The sequence below is a fragment of the Suricata suricatta genome, chromosome 3, assembly GCF_006229205.1.
Source record: "Suricata suricatta isolate VVHF042 chromosome 3, meerkat_22Aug2017_6uvM2_HiC, whole genome shotgun sequence".
In the NCBI taxonomy this organism is placed as follows: domain Eukaryota; kingdom Metazoa; phylum Chordata; class Mammalia; order Carnivora; family Herpestidae; genus Suricata; species Suricata suricatta.
In genome coordinates, this window is record NC_043702.1 from 44,526,348 (window position 1) to 44,548,199 (window position 21,852).

The 21,852-nt window shown below is 34.7% G+C and overlaps 1 long non-coding RNA gene across 4 annotated transcripts in view; it reads right to left on the reverse strand.

Annotated features, from left to right (window-relative positions):
* The window catches only part of LOC115286439, a 444,475-nt gene that overhangs the window by 197,346 nt on the left and 225,277 nt on the right, over positions 1-21,852 (reverse strand). Inside the window, exon 4 of one of the 4 annotated variants that reach the window (XR_003906064.1) lies at positions 16,741-16,862. The exons of the other annotated variants lie outside the window; for them this stretch is intronic. This is a non-coding gene — a long non-coding RNA (uncharacterized LOC115286439). Of the gene's footprint in view, positions 1-16,740; positions 16,863-21,852 lie in introns of those variants that run through there. 4 annotated transcript variants of the gene reach the window in all.

Below are 21,852 nucleotides of genomic sequence, written 5' to 3' on the forward strand. Positions count from 1 at the left end.
AATAATTACAATTGTTTATTTTATATCTTTAATAGATATAGGGACAAGATAGATTTCCTATTTATTTTGAGGAAGGGACTGATTTTACCACACTGTAAAGGAAAAAATGCTTTTCCCACAAGAAGTATGACAAGCACATTATAAAATTATAATTTAAAATTCATCTCCTTAGTAAATTTCTCTAAGCTGGATCTAATATAAATGTGTTTCAGATAACAAATTCCTTTAAGAAATAATTTGAAAAAATATTGAAGTATATAATCTAGTCTTCAAAAGTAAAAATGGCTGACATATTATTTTTTTGTCTCTTATCTTGAAGTAAATGCAGACAAAGAAAAAACAGAATAAGCTTATATAACAAAAAGGGGAAGATGATCAACAAAGGATGAGAGATTACAGAAAAATTATGAAAGTGAGAATGTTGGTGAGGTGTGCTGGAAGATGAAATGGGCCTCGATCGCCACATGCCATAACCACATTATAAAGTGGAACTGAAAACAGCAACTCTGGGCTACGAGGCAGTTGAGTAAGATGAAGTGGAAAGCTGGGGGGCTGTGTGAAGTTCTACTCTTTCACATGTTGATAACACACAGGATGCCAGCAGGCAATTCGCATGTGAAGAGCAGAAACTGGGGGCTCTCCTGAAAAGAACTTGAATCCTACAGGTTCTTAGCTACAGGACCACTTCCCACCCCCTTATCTTCTTTGTCCCTCCCTGCAGAGATCTAGTAATAAAACTCTCAGAGAGACAAGAAACAAAAACTACAAGAACAAAAAAAAAAAAAAAAGCAAAACAAAAAAAATCAAACCAGACCAAAACACACAAACAAAAACAAACAAACAAACAAAAACACACACAATGAACACAATAGAAGAAACCCACAACAGGTACCCAGTTCTTTCTAAAATTTAAACCAGACCATCAAGAATCACTGAATGATATGTATATATCAGTAGTATAAAACACATGTTAATGGTCACCCAATCTAAAGAGTGAAACTCTCAGAACACAGAGTGGAGTGGTGGCTACTTAAGAGTGAGAGGAACAGGGATATGAAGAGATGTTGGTCAAAGGGTACAAAGTTTCAGTTATGAAAGATAAATGAGTTCCAGCAAGCCAGAATGCAGCATGGTGTCTATAGTTAAATGACAATACTGTATTATATGCTTGAAACTTGCTAAGAAAATAGATCATAAATCTTCTCTCCACAGACACATGCACACACATATGGTAACCATGTAGAGGTGATGGATATGTTATTTAGGTTGATTCTGATGATCATTCACTATGAATATTAAATATAATATATATGCATACACATGTCACAGTGTGTATATATATATATATGCATCACATCATATATAGTATATATGTATATATGAATCAAGACATACAGTTTTATATCTTAAATATATATAAATTATATATGTCAAAGATATTTCAATAAAAATATTTAAATAAAAGTTTGACCTAAAAAAAACGCAATGGACACCCAAAACCACTAATCATAAAACAAATAATTCAAGTACAAGAGTGATCGTTATCTTCAGAGGAGTGAGGGGATATGGCACATACACAGTGTGGACCTATGGCGACTAGAAAAAAGGTATAAAAAGATAACAAAGATAATTCAGGTTTAAAAATAAGAGCAGTGACACTGAAAAGAAACATTGAAGGGATACAAAATGAGTTAAGTGGACATCTCACAATGAAGAATAGATGAACAAAAAAAGTTTCACATGAGTTTTTTTTTTAAATAGAAATTGACATGCCCAGGAAATCTACTATTAGACTAATATGAATTATAGAAAAAGAGAACTGAAGTGATAGAGGGAAAGAAATTATCAAACAGTAATATAATTTCCCATTTATGAAGAAATTACAAGTCTTCACACTGAAAAGACCTGCTGAATTTCCAGTTTAATAAATAAAAAGTCATGTATCTCCGCTTGAGCTCATTATTTTGAACTTCAGAATACTAAAGACAAAGAGAGTAACTTAAGAGTTTCCAGAAAGGAAGAAAAGAAAATATCACTTTTTGAAAAGAATAAGAATTAAAATGTTCTTATGCATTTTTTAATCAAGATTGGATGCTAGAAGACAATTCATACTTCTGAGAAAAATTAAATTAAAACTTAGAAAACTCAGTAAAGTATGATAGCAATATAAAAATGATCTCAGACAAGTAAGACTTAGCAAATAAACCTCTACATACTATTGCTATGATTTTCTTGAATAATGAAATGAATAGGCTCCAGGAAACAGTAGCTCAGAGGGCAGGAGACGACAAAAGAGTAGGTTGAGGACTCAGGAGTGACCCATCCAGATCAGATTAGCAGATCACTGAAGAAAAAAAAAAAGAATCTATAAAATAAATAATGTAGTAAAGACAGCTGAAAACTAAGGGGTTTCATTAAGTCCACATAAGAAAAAAAAATCAGAAACTTAAAGAACAAAGCTCTTAAAAAATTTTTTTTAATGTTTATTTTGAGAGAGAGAGAGACAGTGCAAGTGGGGAAGGGGCAGAGAGAGAGACACAGACTCTGAAGCAGGTTACAGGCTCTGAGCTGTCAGCACAGAGCCAGACATGGGGCTCGAACTCATAAGTGCGAGATCATGACTTGAGCCGAAGTCAGACTGTGGGAAGTTGGGTCTCTCTGAACTCAGAAGTAGAGGAAAAATCTCCTTGTGAGGAAAGGGGGGTTTGCAAGGCCGCCCACCATCAGTGGAGACCGGCATCTACCCCCACTCAACCCCCACTCACTTTCTGCTTGAGCATCGACCCCCAAGGTGCCTCACTGAGCGATATCAGGAGTGACTTGCCTTCTTATGCTAAAAATATGTGAATTGTACCTTGTGGGAAAAAGAAACAACTTGTTATAGGAGTTTCTTCTTTTGTGATTATAGGAGAAATGTTACATTTCCTGAGAAAACCTGTTTTTCTTCCCCTCAGAAAACAGGCTATGGACCCCTGCTCACTAAAGACCTAACTCTTACCTTTGCTATGCTAAATTTTGCCTTGTATTTGAATGCTAAAGATTCCTTCCTATCCCATATGATAAACATCTAGTCACCTATTGATAAAGGTTATGCATGAGTCTTCCACCAATCTGTGTTCTGGGAAATTTTTACGTACCAAAGAATTTGTTATCAGAAATCATTGTCTAAGGCAATTGCCACCTCTGTTTTGTACCCCATACATTTTTTCAATAAATAAAGCTGACCCTTGGGTGAGGGTAGAGACGCCTGCCAGGTGAGCGGAAAGAAGCCTAGGCTCTCCCACTCTCTCTCGCTCGCACCGTTCATCCTTCAGGGAGCCGTGGACCTGCTGGAGCTGGACTCCGGCATCAGACTGTTAACCGACTGAGCCACCCAGATGCCCCAAGAACAAAGCTCTTTATAAGAAAGTTCTAGTTCAAATATAAAACAGTGAAATATGGCATGATTTCAAGCTACTGACTTATTAAAAGAGAACAAAACTACTCAACTGTGGTGTTAGGGGCGCCTGGGTGGCTCAGTCAGTTAAGCATCTGACCTCAGCCCATGTCATGAGATCACAATCCAAACAAGCCCTGCATCCTGCATTCAAACACGCCTCTTCGGATCCTCTGTCTCCTCTCTCCGCCCCTCCCCAACTTGTGTTTTCTCTTTCTCTGTGTCTCTGTTTTCCAAAAATAAGAATAAAAATAAAATAAATATTGAATATTGCTGAGGTGACATCAGGTTGTGTGTGACATCAGATTCAAAAAGAAAAAAATGTAATCCTAGAGTAAAACTTGGCCAGGTAGTGAACATTTACGTATTTATATAATAATGTATTACAAATATTAACTATTGGTTTTCAACTTATAATTTATTGTTAAGGAAGAGGTACAATGGAACAGAATGTAGAAGTAATAGGATACAGACAGAAGGGGCAATGAAGAGATGATTCTATTCTAATGTTATAATATGAGAAATTGAGTATGAGTAGTATAATAGAGGTTTAAGAGGAGATTATAAAATATTAAAATAATAAATATAAATATAAAATATACGGTAATTATCAGATCTTTACAGAGTTGAGAATATATGATAGTATAGGTATGATGTAAGGGAGTTAAGTATTCTTCATAGAAAGACAAAAGCCATGTCTTTTGAAACCAACAAAGTAGATTAAAATGTATATAGCTTAGAGTTTTAGATATAACCACCCAAAATATTAACACATGACTAAAAGTCTTTACAAAGTGGGAATAGGACTGATAGGGAATGAGGTGATTATTTTTGTATATCTTGACCCTCTATGGATTATCTGATTGGTTAATGGGTTCATTAATTTATTCTCAGAATAAAAATTCAAAAAGTATTAATTGGAGGTAGCCAAAGATGACGACAAAGAAATACATGATTTTGTATACAGAAAATTCTCAAAACTTCACTGAAAAACTGTTGGTACTAATAAGTTAAAGCCTCAGTAAAGCTGGAGGCTATTAAACCAATATCCCAAAATCTATTTTGTTTATAATAAACTAATCATGAAAGAACAGAAAGATAAACTATCTCACTTAGAATTGTATTAAAAGAATAAAATACCTATGAACAAATTTAACCAAGGAGGTGAAAGACCTGTACACTGAAAACTATAAGACAGTGGTGAAAAAATTAAAGAAGACATAAAAAAAGATATTCCATGGTCATGGATGAGAAGCATTAATATTAGTAAAATGTCAAATAATAGTCAATTAATTTATGACAAAGGAGGCAAAAATATACAATAATAAAGGACAATCTCTTCAATAAATGGTGTTGGGAAAACTGGAAAAGCCCATGCAAAAAAAAAAAAAAAAAAAACAACTAGGCTACTATCCTACACATACATAGAAATTAACTCAAAATGGATTAAAGACTTGAATGTAAGACCTGAAACCATTAAACTCCTAGAAAAAGCATAGGTGGTAAACAATTGACATCAATCTTGGAAATGATATTTTAGGATATGACTCTAAAAATAAATATTTTTAACATCAAAAATAAACCACTGGGACTACATCTAACTGCACATTGAAGGAAGTCATCAGAAAAATGAAAAGGCAGTAAACTGAATGGGGGAAAATATTTGCGAATCATTCACTGGATAAGGCATTGATATCCAAAGAATATAAAGAACACAGACAACTCAAAACAACAACCCTCTCCCCCCTCCCCCCACCAAATAATCCAATTTTAAAAAAAGGCACAGAATTTGAACATCTTTCTAAAGAAAACATGCAGATGGCCAACAGGCACATGAAAAGATGCTCAACATCACTAACCATCAGGGGAATGCAAATCAAAATCACAATGAGATACCACCTCACATCTATTAGAATGCTTATTATAAAAAAGACAAGAAATAACAAGTGTTAGTGAAGATATGGAGAAGAGAGGACTCTTGTACAATGTTGGTGGTAATTTAAATTGGTGCATCCACTGTGGAAAACAGTATGGAGGTTCCTCAAAAAATTAAGAACAGAACAACCATAGGATACAATAATTTCAGTTTTGGCTATTTATCTGCGGAAAACAAAAATACCAATTCAGAGAGATATGTGTACTCCTATGTTCACTGCAGCATTATTTACAATAGCCAAGATAAGGAAACAACCTAAATAATCAACAATGAATGGATAAAAAAGCAATAGGTATATGAAGTGGAATTCTATTCAGCCGAGAATAAGGAAAAATCTTGCCATTTGCAACTACACAGATGGACTTTGAAGATATTATGCTAAGTGAAATAAGTCAGACAGAAAAAGACAATGCCATTTTACTTATATGTGGATACAGAAATAAAATAAATGAACAAGCAAAACAAAACAAAACTCATAGATACAGAGAACAGAAAGTGGCTGTTAGAGAGGCGGGTATTTGGGGGGATGGACAAAATAGAAAGGGGTTAGTCAAGAGGTAAAAATTCCCAATTATAACATAAGTCATGGGAATGTAATGTAAAAAGAGTATATATCAATTGGAATATTTTAATAAGAATTCCTAATGTATGAAAACAATTTCTTTGCTGGACCCATTATTTTTGGCAGTCATTCTCTCTCCGGTTTGTTCCTATACATTTTACTTTTCTTAGTGTGTTACATATGTCTAACATTCTGCTCCATACTGTTAGCTATTACAAAATACTCTCATTTTCTTCATTTTGCATATTTATTGTGGGCTAAAAATGGCATTTTTCATAATCCTCCAGATATAAAGTACAAATAAGATAAATAATCATTAACGGAGTAGTTGCAGTGAAGTATGTTGTGAACAATTTGAACAGTATCCTTATTGTATATTTGGACTGAAATGAGTAAGAGTTGAATGTGGGGTAATTGCATCTTTAATAAGCTTTTAGATGAATTTTTAAGTACATTTTTTGTGTCATGTAAAATAACATATCTAAAACAAGAAAAATTTAGTAATTTTAAATTAATCTGATATACTGTTTTATGGAAATCAGTCAAAAAAGATAATTACATTTGCCATTTTAGTGAGCACTGGTATCATCAGTCAAAATTCTTTGCCTTAAACTGTTATTAGTTACTATATATTGATATTAATTTTTTATTGTGTGAATGATATTATATTAAGCATGCAAGTAGAAAGGTTTTCTTAGAAAACCTTTCTTAGAAAGTTTATTTAATTAAGCCTGTAAGTTGAATTATGAAAATGAAAAGTGGGAAAATATTAATGTTAATTATAAGTATTTGGTATTTGACTCATAAGATGCACTTATCCATCTCTGTTTTTTTAAATTTTTAAAATGTTTTTATTCATTTTTGAGACAGAGAAAGAGCATGAATGGGGAGGGGCAGAGAGAGAGGGAGACACAGAATCCGAAGCAAGGTCCAGGCTTTGAGCTGTCAGCACAGAGCCTGATGCAGGGCTCGAACTCACGACTACGAGACCATGACCTGAACTGCAGTCAGATGCTTAACTGACTGAGCCACCCAGGCACCCCAGTCCATCTCCTTTTAAGTTTATGTTTCTGCCAGTGAGAAGCTATAGTGGAGAACTTTGGTTGCTACAATGGACTTCCTCCTCTTTCTGCTGTTATTTTACGTTTTTTTTTCCCCAGATATCTGTCTTCCCGTCAGTGCTAGAGTTACCCTAATTAGTAAACCATCTGATGCTTTGCATTCTCCTCGTAATCAGGACGTTAAGTCCCAAACTAAGGAAACAGGGAAGGATTGTTAGTTCATTGTTGAAATTGGACTATTCTTTCTGCTGTATGCAAACGAGGAAGCATGGAGACTCCATTACCACTGGTAGGCACTTGAGACATTAGTTAACTAGACTGAGCACGAGGTTGAGTTCACTGATGGTGACAGAAATGGTTGATTGACAAGAAGATTCAAAGGATGTGACTATAGTAAAGCAAGTGAGGCTCTTGCTGCACAAAATTTAATGACATACTTCATACTTGCATGACCCTAGTTCAGGGCTTGACTCTTGGGACCCTAAATCACAATGTTTGCAAATCTACATTTTATTGCAGAAAAAAAGACACAATACAGAAACAGTATTAAAGATCTTCATCACAACCAAAGGCTTTCTCAAGGCCAGGAGTCAAGAAACACCAGTTCAAACTCAAATTCTCCTCTCTCTCCAAGGGCCTTACTGATATGCTTTCTCTCTTGGATCGAGAACCACATGGCATGTACATGAACACCCCTCTCCCCCCAAAGAAGGATGCCCAAAGTACTTCCAGCTGGGGTTTCTTATATTCTGCTGATCACCTAAGCATACATAACCTTCCTCTATAACTGATTCAGTGGGAGAAACTTCCAGGAGTCTCAGAAAATGTCTTAAGTCTTAAACCAGATGCACATCCTCAATCTCACTGTTATGTATAAACAATGCTAACAAGCTCTTACAAACAATCTGAAATCATGATTATAAAGCTACATTCTTAATCAGTAAGTTTCATGCTTTGACTAGAATTCACTCCCATGCAGGTACAATTCTTATTTCAGCATATATTTAACTATTTAAACAGGTTGATAGGAGTTTCTATTTTGGCAGCTCCAAGTATTCTAGCTTATACAGGAGAACATTCCTTTATCTGCAGTTATTTGGGGGAAAATAGGTGAATGAAAAAATGGGCAAAGTATCAAACAAGAGAAAGACTCTAGTTAGGCAACCATTGACTCAAGTATTGCCCAAACTGCCTTTGGTACTCTTACCTAGGAGGGAAAAAAAAAAATTTTTTTACATAGTGATTGATTGTGAGAGAGAGAGAGAGAGAGCGAGAGAGAGCGAGCGAGCGAGAGAGAGAGAGACAGAGAGAGAGAGAGATCCAAGCAGGTTCTGCATTGTCAGTACGAACCGTGAAATCATGACCTAAGCTGAAATCTAGATGTACTTTAGAAACAATCCTACCAAATGTAAAATGCATTACTATCATACATTGATTGGTTTCCCTGAGTAGGTTTTGTGGAAGAACATCCTTTAATTCCAATGATCTTAAATCTTTTATCTCTACTTATTCTCCTTTTTTATACCTGTTTTGATAATAGTTTGCATTTGGTTTCACATTTACTAATGTCATAATCACCTAGTCAAATTTAATTTTTCCTAGGGAAACTGATTATTAAACAATAGTTTAAGTTGTTCTTTGTGTTCAGCAGAGGTGTACACAGGGGCATCTACACATTTCAGTAAGAATTTGGTTGGGGAACTATGTATTCACACACTTATGACCTCTAAAATAAAACTGTCCTTTGATTTTAGCCTTCAGTCAATTGAACCAATTCAAATAATATTTTTAAATATTAAACAAAAATTCTGCTATAGCTGGAACTTACACACTTGTTACTTCTTATGATGTAAAGTATTCCAAACTTTATGGTAAGCAAGAACAAACTAAGAAAGATTAAAAAAAAGACCCACCTACTCAAACTTTACAAACAAGTATTTTATAAGAAGGTAATATAGTAAGTTATATAATGTGTCTGCCTGTTAGAACCAAGCAACTGGTAGATTGGGCCTGTGTATACTGGAAAGCAAGGAGGTTTGCAATAACTCCACTGTCAGGGAATTTTAATTTACCTTTGTGTCCATGGTTTTGGTTAAAATGTCTGTCAAAATTCTCTTAATGGATCCAAAGTATAAAATAATATATGGAGATAGGGAAAATGTTGACACTAAATCCAGACTGGGTTTTAAAAAATAAGATCTGTAAATTACACTGCCTCATGAATTTTGAACTTTCAGAACTTGCCTGAAATTTTGGCCCCGAATAAATGTCATGAATTAAGTTTTACTTGGAGCTGCTTTTTATCAAGTTGATCTGATGCCACTGTTATAAACTGACCAGATGTTTCTCTTAAAAACACCAAATGTACATGAAATGGATAGTGATATTTGAAAAAAGAATAGTCCATAAAATGAATGAATATTAGTAGAAGTCGTATGTAGGGCAATACTTTATTAAAGTTTTCAAATTATAGTTATAATAGAAATCCACTTTCAATATGGGTGTATATTATCCTACACATTCTGCACTTATTTAAATATTAAAACTGGAGTTTGATTATATTTAACTATGACATTCATAAAGACATCTATGAAACTCTTAAATCTTTATTCTGAAAAAATGGTGAAACATCATAAGACATTCTTTTTAAGTAGGGAAATAAAAAACTGAAGACCTTCAAATCATGCTGAAAATAAAAATGTGCAAAAAATTACTTAAAAAGCATCATGGCATCATATATGGTACTAAATTATATATCAAAAACCTGGCTTTTAGCCTAGCTTTTACAGTGACCATGAGATGTTGGGCAAATTATATTATTTCCCAGAATTCATGTTTCATATAGTTCCCAAAAATGGATTGGACCATATATCCATTATCTCTTTCAGCTTTCTTTTTTATTAAGTCTTACTTTTTCCCATTTAGATGGCTGAGATTGTATATTTCATCAGTATTTCTATCATTAAATTATCCTCAAGATTGCAATCATATTATAAGTGCCCATTTCTCAGTTATTTATATCAAATATTGTAGAATTACCGTGACCACCCAAGCCGAGCAACACAATAGAAGCGACTCCTACTATTACTCCTATTAATGCGACCCCAACACTGAGTAACACAGTTACTCAGTTCTACCCTAATGTTCTTGACTCTTGAGATTAATTTCTTTTTGTTTTGTTAAATTAGTTAACATATAGTGTAATAATGATTTCAGGAGTAGAATTTAGTGATTCACCACTTACCTGTAACACCCAGTCCTCATCCCAACAAGTGTCCTCCTTAATGCCCCTCCCCCATTTAGCCCATCTTCCCACCCACCTCCCCTCCAGCAACCCTCAGTTTGTTCTCTGCATTTAAGAGCCTCTTATGGTTTGTCTCCACTCTCTTTTATGTTATTTTTGCTTCCCTCCCCTTATGTTCATCTGTTTTGTTTCTTAAATTCCACATACCAATGAAATCATATGATATTTGTCTTTCTCTAACTGACTTATTTTGCTTGGCATAGCACCCTCCTGTTCCATCCACACTGTTGCAAATGGCAAGATTTCATGTTTTTTGATTGCCAAGTAATATATATGGTATCATAAATATATAGATGATATTTTTGTATCCTTTGGATAAATACTTAGTAGTGCAACTGCTGGGTCGTAGGGTAGTTCTATTTTTAACTTTTTTGAAGAACCTCCATACTGTTTTCCAAAGGGGCTGCACCAGTTTGCATTCCCACCAGTAGTGCAAAAGGGTTTCACTTTCTCCACATCTTCACCAACATTTCTTGTTGCCAGAGTTAATTTTAGCCACTCTGACAGGTATGAGGTGGTATCTCATTGTAGTTTTGACTTGAATTTTCCTGATGATGATTGATGTAGAACATTTTATCATGCATCTATTAGTCATCTGGATGTCTTCTTTGGAAAAGTGTCTATTCATGGCTTTTGCTGTCATTCTTTTTGCCATTCATTTCTTCACCGGATTATTTGTTGGGTGTTGAATTTGATACATTTTTTAAAATAGATTTTGGATACTAAGCCTTTATCTGATATGTCATTTCAAATATCTTCTTCCATTACCTCAGTTGCCTTTTAGTTTTGCTGATTGTTTCCTCACTGTGCAGATTTTTATCTTGATGAGGTCCCAATAGTTCAGTTTTGCTTTTATTTCCTTTGCCTCTAGAGACATGTCAAGTAAGAAGTAGCTGCAACCAAGGTCAAAGGGGTTGTTGCCTGCTTTCTCCTCTAGGATTTTGATGGCTTCCTATCTTATATTTAGGTCTTTTATCCATTTTGAGTTTATTTTTTGTGTATGGTTTAAGAGAGTGGTCCAGGTTCATTCTTCTGCATGTTGCTGTCCAGTTCTCAGAACTTTTGCTGAAGAGATTATCTTTTTTCCATTAGATATTCTTTCCTACTTTGTCAAAGATTATTTGGCCATATGTTTGTGGGTCCATTTCTGAGTTCTCTATTTTGTTCTGTTAGTCTATGTCTGTTTTTGTGCCAGTACCAAGATGTCTTAATGATTACAACTTTGTAATACATCTTGAAGTCTGGAATTGTGATGCCTCCAGCTTTGGTTTTCCTTTTCAGGGTTGCTTTGGGTATTCAGGGCCTTTTATAGTTCCAATACAAATTTTAGAATTGTTTGTTCTAGCTCTGTGAAGAATGCTGGTGTTATTTTGATAGGGATTGCATTGAATATTTGGATTGCTTTGGGTAGGGGAGCCATTTTAACAGTATTTTTCTTCCAATCCATGAGTATGCAATGTTTTTCCTGTGTGTATGTGTGTGTGTGTGTGTTCTTCAATTTCTTTCATGAGATTTCTATAGTTTTCAGTGTACAGACTTTTTACCTCTTTGTTTAGGTTTATTCCTATGTATTTTACGTTTTTTGGTGCAATTGTAAATGGAATCAATTCCTTGATTTCTCTTCCTGCTGCCTTATTATTGATGTAAAGACATGTAACTGATTTCTGTACATTGATTTTATATCCTGTGACTTTGCTGAATTCATGTATCAGTTCTAGAAGTTTTTTGGAGGAGTTTTTTGGATTTTCCACATAGAGTATCATGCCATCTGTGAAGAGTGGAAGTTTGACTTACTCCTTACCAATTTGGATGTCTTTTGTTTCTTTGTGTTGTCTGATTGCTGAGGCTAGTACTTCCAATACTATTTTGAATAACAGTGACGAGAGTGGACATCCTTGTCGTATTCCTGACCTTAGTGGTAAAGCTCTGTTTTTCCGCATTGAGCATAGTAGCTGTGGGTCTTTCATATACGGCCTTTAAGATATTGAGGTATGATACTTCTATCCCTACTTTCTTGAGGGTTTTTATCAAGAAAGGATGATGTATTTTTTCAAATGCTTTCCCTGCGTCTATTGAGGATATCATGTGGTTCTTGCCCTTTCTTTTATTAACGTGATGTATCACATTGATTGACCTGTGAATTTGAACTATCCCTGAATCCCAAGAATAACTCCGACTTGATTGTGGTGAATGATTCTTTTAATGTATTACATAATAACATTTGCTAGTATCTTTTTGAGAATTTTTGCATCCATATTCATCAGAGAATTTGGTCTGTAGCTCTCCTTTTTAGTGGAGTCTTTGGTTTTGGAATCAAGGTAAAGTTGGCCTCACAGAAGGAGTTTTGACGTTTTCCTTCCATTTCTATTTTTTGGAACAGCTTCAAAAGAATAACTGTTAACTCTTTAAATGTTTTGTTCCCTGGAACCAATTCCCCTGGAAACCCATTGGCCCTAGACTCTTGTTTTTGGGGGGATATTTTTGATTACTAATTTGATTTCTTTACAGGTTATGGGTCTCTTCAAATTTTCTATTTCTTCCTGTTTCAGTTTTGATAGTTTACATGTTTCTAGGAATTGTTCATTCTTCCAGATGGTGCAATTTGTTGGCATATAATTGCTCACAATATTCTCTTATTATTGTTTGTATTTCTGCAGTGTTGTTTGTGGTCTCTCCTCTTTCATTCATGATTCCATTTACTTGGGTCTTTTTGATCAATCTGGCTGGGGGTTAATCAATTTTGTTAATTCTTTCAAAGAACCAGTTCCTGGTTTCATTAATTTGTTCTAATGTTTTTTTTTTTCATTTCAATAGCAATGATTTCTGCTCTAATCTTTATTATTTTCCTTCTCCTGCAATTTTGGGCTTTATTTGCTGTTCTTTCTTCAGATCTCTTAGGTATAAGGTTAGGTTGTGTATTTGAGACCTTTCTTCCTTCCTCAAGGAGGCATGGATTGCTATATACTTCCCTCTTATGACTGCCTTTGCTGCATCCCAGAAGTTTTGGGCTGTGGTGTTTCCATTTTCATTGGCTTAAATGTACTTTTTAATCTTCTGTTTAATTTCTTGGTTAACCGATTCATTCTTTAGTAGGATGTTTTTTAATCTCTAAGTATTCATGGTCTTTCCAAATGTTTTCTTGTTGTTATTTCTGAGTTTCATAGTGTTGTGTCCTGAAAATATGTAAGGTATGATCCTATTCTGTTTTGTGCTTGTTGAGGGCTGACTAGTGACCCAGTGTGTAATCTATTCTGGAGAATGTTCCATGGACATTCAAGAATATGTATTTTGCTACTCTAGAATAAAATGTTCTAAATATATCTATTAATTCCATCTGGTCCAGTGTGTCATTCAAAGCCACTGCTTCCTTCCACTTATATAACCTGTCCATTGCTGTAGGTGGGGTGCTAAAGTCCCCTACTATTATGGTATTATTATCAATGTGTTTCTTTATGTTTGTGATTAATTGATTTATATATTTGGGTTCTCTCGTGTTGGAGGCATAAATATTTACAATTGTGAGACCTTCTTTGTGAATAGACCCCTTAATTATGATATGGTTATCCCTTCTTCATCTCTTGTTATAGCCTTTATTTTAAAATATAGTTTGTCTGGTATAAGTATGGCTACTGAAGCTTTCTTTTGATGAGCATTAGCAAGATAGATGGTTCTCCATCCCCTTACTTTCAATCTGCAGGTACCTTTACGTCTAAAATGAGTCTCTTGTAAGCAGCATATAGATGGGTCTTATTTTCTTATCCATTTTTGATACCCTATGTCTTTTGATTGGATTGGAAACAATGGCTTTGAATGACACACTAGACCGGATGGATTTAATAGATATATTCAGAACATTTTTTCTAGAGCAGCAAAACACATATTCTTCTTGAATGTACATGGAACATTCTCCAGAAGAGATTACACAGTGGATTGTTAATCATTTAGTCCACTGGCATTTAGAGTGAGTACTGAAAGATATGAATTTAGTGCATTTGCATTGTCTGTAGAGTTGGTGTTTTTGGTGACATTCTCTGGTCCTTTCTTGTCTTTGTTGCTTTTGGGTTTGTTGTTGTTGTTGTTGTTGTTGTTGTTGTTGTTTTGCTTTGTGTTTTCTCTACTCAAAGAGACTCCCTTAAAATTTCTTGAAGGGCTGGTTTAATAATTATGAACTTTTAGTTTTGGTTTGTCTGAGAAACTCTTTACCTCTCCTATTTTGAATGGTTGCCTTGCTGGATAAAGAATTCTTGGCTGCATATTTTTCTGATTTGGCACATTGAATATATCCTGTCACTCCTTTCTGGCCTACCAAGTTTCTGTGGATAGTCTGCTGGGAACCTGATCTGTCTTCCCTCACAGGTTAAGGACTTTTTTTTTTCCTTGCTGCTTTCATGATTCTTTCCTTGTCTATGTATTTTGTGAATTCGACTATGATATGCCTTAGTGATGGTCGGTTTTTGTTGAATATAACTGGAGTTCTCTGTGCTTCTTGGATTTTGATATCCATGTCCTTCCCCAGATTAGGAAAGTTTTCTGCCATAATTTGTTCACAAGCAAGGGAACTGCTTCTCCCTGTGTGGTACAAGGACCCTTCAGACCCTGTCGGCTTTTTCTGGTTATTGGCTCTGCTTCATCACCAGAGCACTGCCAGGTACTGAACTCTGAACCTTCAGACTCTGTGCTCCACTGTTTATAGACTCCTGGTAGTATTGAAACCCTCTCCTTTCTTCCCATCAATGGTTTTGGAGAAGCAATTTCTTTTTCAGTCCCTTGTGAGTGGTTTTGTTCTTTCTCTTTCTCTCCAGCCACTTCTAGGGGAGTGCTTTTTTTGCACTCCAGATGAGCCACACTCTCCCCCTTTCTCTTTCTCTGTCCTCTCTCTGCAAAATGGTTCCTTATTCTCTGTAACTTTTCTGTCCCCATTTTATCTCTCTGCACTACTGAGTTCTGTGGCTCCAGTTATGCAGATTGTTGTGTTAATCCTCAGGTCAAATTCCTTGGTGTTCAAAATGGTTTGGTGCTGATCTAGCTGCATTTCCGGGATGAAACAAGCTCAGGGTCTCCATGCTGCTCTGCCATCTTAACTATAAGGCTTCATGAAATTAACTTCAAAATTAATATCTATGGTAGACAATGCATTGTGGCAATGCCCCTCTGGCTAAGCCCCCACAAAATATAGTGGGAGAATAATCCCCATAAGCACACCATGCAAGTCTCGGAAAGGGGATCAAATACTGAGTGTCCAATACCAGATTAATGTCTTCTTAAGAATTTACTCCATTCTGCTGAATCTCAAATCTCTGTAATCTTAATATTAATGTATATATTCCTGTTGTTGTTTTGTGAGGGTTAAATTTGAAAGTAGGTTTGAATTCACACTTAGCATCCCAGAGTTACATATATCTACCACATAATTCCACGATAGGGCAGGAACTCCAAATGCTAATGAAGGCAAGCACGAAAAAAGGAAACTATAAATGCTACGGGAACACAAAAAAAGTGATGACCTCTGCTTTGGTAAATTAGATAAGCTGTCCCAGAGGAAGTCACATTGGAGTTAGGATTTTAATGAATTTTAGCAGTTCAACAAGAGACAAACATCAGGTAGGTCATTTACAGGCAGTAAGGACAGCCTGTGCTGGGACTGGGGAATTTGACATTACTTGGTGAGCTTCAAAAAAGGGAAGCTGTAAAAGGGAAAATGTAAGGTAAAGAGCTTGGGGGCTAGAAGGGGATCAAGCTGTGATTGGGCTTTTTATACCATCCCAAGGAATCTGCACATTATCTTTTAAGGCATGGAATGTCAGTGAGACATTTTAGATGGCAGGAAACATGATTTGCTTTGCAATTCCCAAAGAGTATGCAAGTATATGCCAATTAAATTCTTCACAATGCCTGGAACATTCCTTAAACTTTTCCTATAACACACAAAAATCAAGTTGCAGCTACCTGAGTGACAAAACATGATATGAAAATTAAGAGGTGGAAAATCTAATTATTTAGAAAGATTTGGTTGATTTAGTTATTCAGTGGATTTTGATTAGTCACAGTGGCTGTGCTCTAAAAAGTTGCTGCACTTATGGAATTAGTGAACACTGAACCATTGCTCCCAGGGGAAGTACAGAGTTAGGTTCCTGAAGCCTCTGGTCACATCAACCAACCAATTCATTATGCTGTTTTATATGTGTTTCTCTTTGAAGACAGAAATTATTAAATATTATTAAATATATATTGTTGGTTCATTAATACTGAACTCACAGCCAACAGCACTATAACTCATGCTTGAAAGCTTATCTAACACACACATTGTCTTTATAAGGCACATCAGAACTTTCTTGTGTTTAGGAACACTGGAGAGCACTTCAGTACTATGCTTGAAGGATATTTAAGTAGCAAAACCACTAACAAAAGCACAAAAATTAAAAAAAAATACATGGCATGACATAGGTTGCATTTGTTTATTAAATGGAAGCTGGAAAAAGAATGCAGAGCTTTGCCTTGTTTGACCTTAGCTAGTAATGTGTATACGGCTGCTCTGCACACGGGCTGGAATGGCTGCAAAGGCACTGCAAAAATAGATTTTGGTATTATAAATAAATTTCAGCAAGAAGGCAAATTCGCAAATATGGAATCTGTGAATAATAAGAACAGACTGTATTATTTATAGTTGCTAATTTTAAGTAAACTCTATTTAAGAAAGACTTCTTTGAATTCAAGAGGCAGACTATTAAAGGACATTCCTTAAACACTTACTAGGCAAAAATTACTGTAAATCTGCCAAAACCTAATATAGAAAATACTGTTTGCATAGTACTGATTCATAGGAAAAGATATGTCTAATATAAACAATCTTGAAACAATGAAGGATGAATTTTCATTCTTAAGCACTGAATCCAATCAGTTTTCATGATAAAACTTTACATAATCAGCATTCAAATTCAATGATATATGACAGAATTTTATCCAAGTCTTCTGAAATTTTTGTCATATGTGGTATATAAAACAAACGTAAAATATTATCACTAAACATTCTCTTTACTTTTCCAAAGTTGAGAAAAAGAATCAAAGAAAAAAACGGAACTAAAATTTTTAGTAAAGAATTAAATATATGTCACTAATTGATAACTTGATTAGTTAAATTGATTCTCAGAAGAAGGTTAAGTAGAAAGTGAACAATGGATTCCATTAAGGATGCTTCAGTCTCCTTTATCCTGCAAGGGCTTCAATTAATGTTCATCTTTGCAACAATGGCTTAACTAAAATATGCTTGCTCAGAGTAATAACTTACTTTTGTCAGCCGAGCAGTCACAACAGTAGGAGCACTAATAATACATGTTACGTATGCATCAGTATCAAGTAAGCAGTGTTCCTTACTAGGGTACCTTCCCCTCAAATGCTGCAAAAGCATTTTATTCTGTTTAGCTGTCAAAAATATTGACACTTACTGAAGTAATTGTTCAGCTTTCTAAAATTCAACTTAAATTTTAGAAACAAAGTAATTCATTTATATGACAGACAAGACTGTAATAATTTATTTTTGACAATTATTTCTTTATGTGTTCATTTATAACTTATTCTTTTGATCTAATAGTGATGTAAGTCCTCTCACAATACTAGAAATAAAGAGTTGGGAAGTATGAACGTGTGTTTATGTTTTAAGATTTTTGCTTTAATCGGGTTTTATGTTTAGCTTTAAACTTATGTCTAGAAAGGGAAACAGTAGTTATATCCCTCTTATTACTATAAAAGAGTGAGAACCCTAGGTCTTCAATAGATATAAATGTCTTCTTGTAAGTCCATCTACAAAGGGATCTCTCTGTGGTCCTGACTGGCTCAGTTGGTAGAGCATAGGACTCTTTACCTCAAGGTTGTGAGTTCAAGGTCCATCGCGGGCACAGAGCTTTCTTAAAAAAAGGTTAAAAATCTGTAAAAGCATTTCTCAAGTGTGTTTTCTTATACAGGTCACAGGGTGTTCTCCATAAAGTATTTATTTATTTAAGAAATCATAAAAGTACATTCCATACATTTATTGTATTGAACTTTAAAAAAAATCCCAGGGCAATAGAGCAGAGAACACATATTTACAGTTTGTTATAAGTATTATCATAAAATCATGATTTCATTGATTCTACTTCTCAAACACAAAATTCTATTCTCCTAGCTCCTTTGTATTTTCACTTTATTCCCATCAGAAAATCTAATTCATAGACTCCCTTACTTTTTTATTTCTTACCTATTGACACTCAGACTGTTTTTGTTTTCTGGGGATGCATTCTGATCTGGAGGGTTTCATGTTTGTGAACTATTTGCTGGATCCTTTTTAAAAATAGTACAACAATATAAATCACAAATACAAAATTGTCAGGGTTGTTTTCAGAGCATTAGAAGTGACCTGTAAAAGGGAGGGGGCCTGCAGCTTAAGCTTCATTAGCTTTAAATCACCCTCTGTTTATGCCCTTTCCTCTCTAGGTTAGAACTGTGACTTATCATCCAACCTCATTCTAAGGAATTCAACTCTCCATCTCTTTAGGACTCACCTCCAGGTAATGAAGCAAAGATGAAGCAAATAATATGACCTTGTACATGGCCATCACCAAAGATTTATGGTCAGTAATGTGGTCTGAGTTCTCAATGTTAGGATAATTTTACAATATCCCCTTACTACTTTTTAGTCTTCAATGAAGGCTATTTCAAGCATTCTCAATAATCCTCAAATATCTGATCCTCTTGCAATTCCCATCAGGCAGCAGAAAATCTTGTCTCTTACTTTATGGGGGGAAAAACAGTTTCTTTGTACCATTCCTACTTAACATGGTTGCATAGGCACTCATTCATTTTTCTTTATTGTTACAATAGGGACTCAGAACCATGATCTGTTCTTTGGACCACTTTCCCTTCCATCTTCAGAAGCTTCAGTTTCTCAATCACCCCTTCCCTTCTCTGCATTTTTAACTTCTCTTCTGTGTGTTTCCAATTTTCTCCAGATATGGACCTGTTTGTATTCTTCCTTTTAAGACCAAGTTCTTGACTTCTTAAAAGACTTATGGATTTTTTTTTAATTTTTTTAATGTTTTATTTATTTTTGATACAGAGAGAGACAGAGCATGAGAGGGGAAGGGGCAGAGAGAGAAGGACACAGAACCGGAAGCAGGCTCCAGGCTCTGAGCTAGCTGTCAGCACAGAGCCCGACGCGGGGCTCGAACCCATGAACGTGAGATCTGACCTGAGCTGAAGTCGGAGGCTTAACCGACTGAGCCACCCAGGCGCCCTGACTTATGGATCTTAACTATACTTTGTCCAACTCTTTTCATATGCTATTACCATAGCATTAAATAGAATTATTTAAGTACTTCTGTCACTAAATTCAATGAACACTTTATGTCCTAGTTAAATTTTTGGTACTCTTTAGTTTAATATTCCCATTTAATATCTCTTTGCCTTTTGTCTCTCACACCTTTCCTCTTACCACTTTGTCTACTCTACTACAGTATCTTCTGTTGAACCTACACACATTTTAAGAGAAGAAATATGTGTATGTGTACTTATGCATTTTTATAATATATGCTACTGAAATGTTTATGTAACTAATGAGAAAAAAAGAAGACCTAACAGGGTAGACATTCTTTTCACAGTTATAAGTTATGGACAACTTTGATTCTAAAGTTAATTTTAAAAATCATTATGAAACTAATGAATATAGGTTCTGAATGCTATGTGTGTGATGAAAAGAAAATGTTTATTCATTTCAAAACAAGTTAGTAAAATGCTTATTTTTAACAATATGATCAATGCCTCTGTAAAGCTGGAGTAACAATTATTTTTATTTCTTAAATATTCTAATATTGATCTAATATGCAATTGAATTATAATTGTATCCTCTAATTATATATTTCATCTTGTGAGATTCTTTTAAATATTCATAATTTAAGCTTTATCCAGGTCATGAAGTACAGTGGTCACAAGCAGAGATTTTATAGATAGAGATCCTTGGATTTAATATTCAACTCTAGCACTCAGCTTTGAAATCTTGTGCTAGTTACTCTTTTCAAATGTTAAAAAGAGGATAAGTAGCTCCTACTTACATATGTGGTTGAGGAATAAATGAGATAATTGGGTAAAATGCTCAGCTCAGTCACTGACATATAGGTGGTGTCACAGGAGGCTCAGGTTAAACTTGTTTTCAATAAAGAATAGTATATGCAAATTATACCTCAATAATAAATAAATAAATACATAAATAAGTAAAGCTGTTGGTGTTGATGCTATTTTCCTAAAGTTATAATTAACTTCAATTTAACAATCACAAAAATGTGTAAGTCTGACACCAGGAGGGGATATTTTCTTGTATCATTCATCTATTCTCTAGCACTCAAGCCACTTATACCATTGATTATATCTGAGTTTACAATTCATCATTTTAAACTCAGTGATTATTTACTGCATGGCTGTTTTGTACCAAGAATTGTACTCATCTGTGGGACCAGAATGGTAAAATGTATCACCCATCAAAGTTCCACCTCCCATCAAAGTCCTTACAGTACTATATTAATTTACAATAAAAATGCAATCATAACATTCACTCATTTATGCAGTGAGAAATTGAGGCATTGACTAAAATGAATAATTGATTTATTAAGGGACGTGATGTACTTGTAGTGTTTATATTTTTAGTTTCTTTTACAACCATGACTTAAATATTAATAGCAACTTCCATATTTCAACTTTCATGAAACAGAACAAATTTGACTGTGGTGGTGTCTAAAACTGAACACCTAAAAAAAATCAAGGTCTAGAAATGGTTTTGTTATATCCTTCAAAAATTGATTATGCTGAAGGTAAACCTGTGCCTATGGAATGTTAATCGAACAATGAATGGCCACCAGGGTTCCACAGTGTTTTGGGAATCCATCATCTTGTATGCTCATTGAGAGAGGACATAAATCATTTATAATCCAACTGTAATTTACAGCAAACCCCTAACTATCAAAAAGTTATTTCTATGGTTTACATATGACACAGAATTCTAGACTCAAAAAGCTTTATATTATTATTTGCCTGCTCCCAAATCTTCTCATAAAAAAATGAAATCCTAACAGATGTTTAATTTTAAAATTAAACAAAAGAATACAGTGTCTAATGATTTTGTCAAAATGTATAAAAGACAAGAAAAATAAGCAGGGCTCCTTTGATAGCCTTTACCATAAAGAGATGGGAGGAAATTAGAGAGGCAAAATGGTTGGCTTTATTGGAGTATGTATTATTTATAAAAGTAGACATTATTTTGATTAGTTTCCCCTCCCAAAGCTAAGAGAAGCTGATAACAAAAGGATTGTTCAAAAAAGTTGGATGTGTTGGTAAGAAGAGAGAGACTGCTCTTTATCATTGACAGGAATGTCAGTTTACACACAGGCTTGTTAACTTGATCCCATTCTATCAGAAGAGATAAATACATAAATAAGTAAGAGAGTGTGGTAGAATCATAGAGTCGACTGGTACAATAACTACTTAAAATAGAAGACCTTCTCTTGTGCCTCGGCTCCCCATATCTGGGAACTG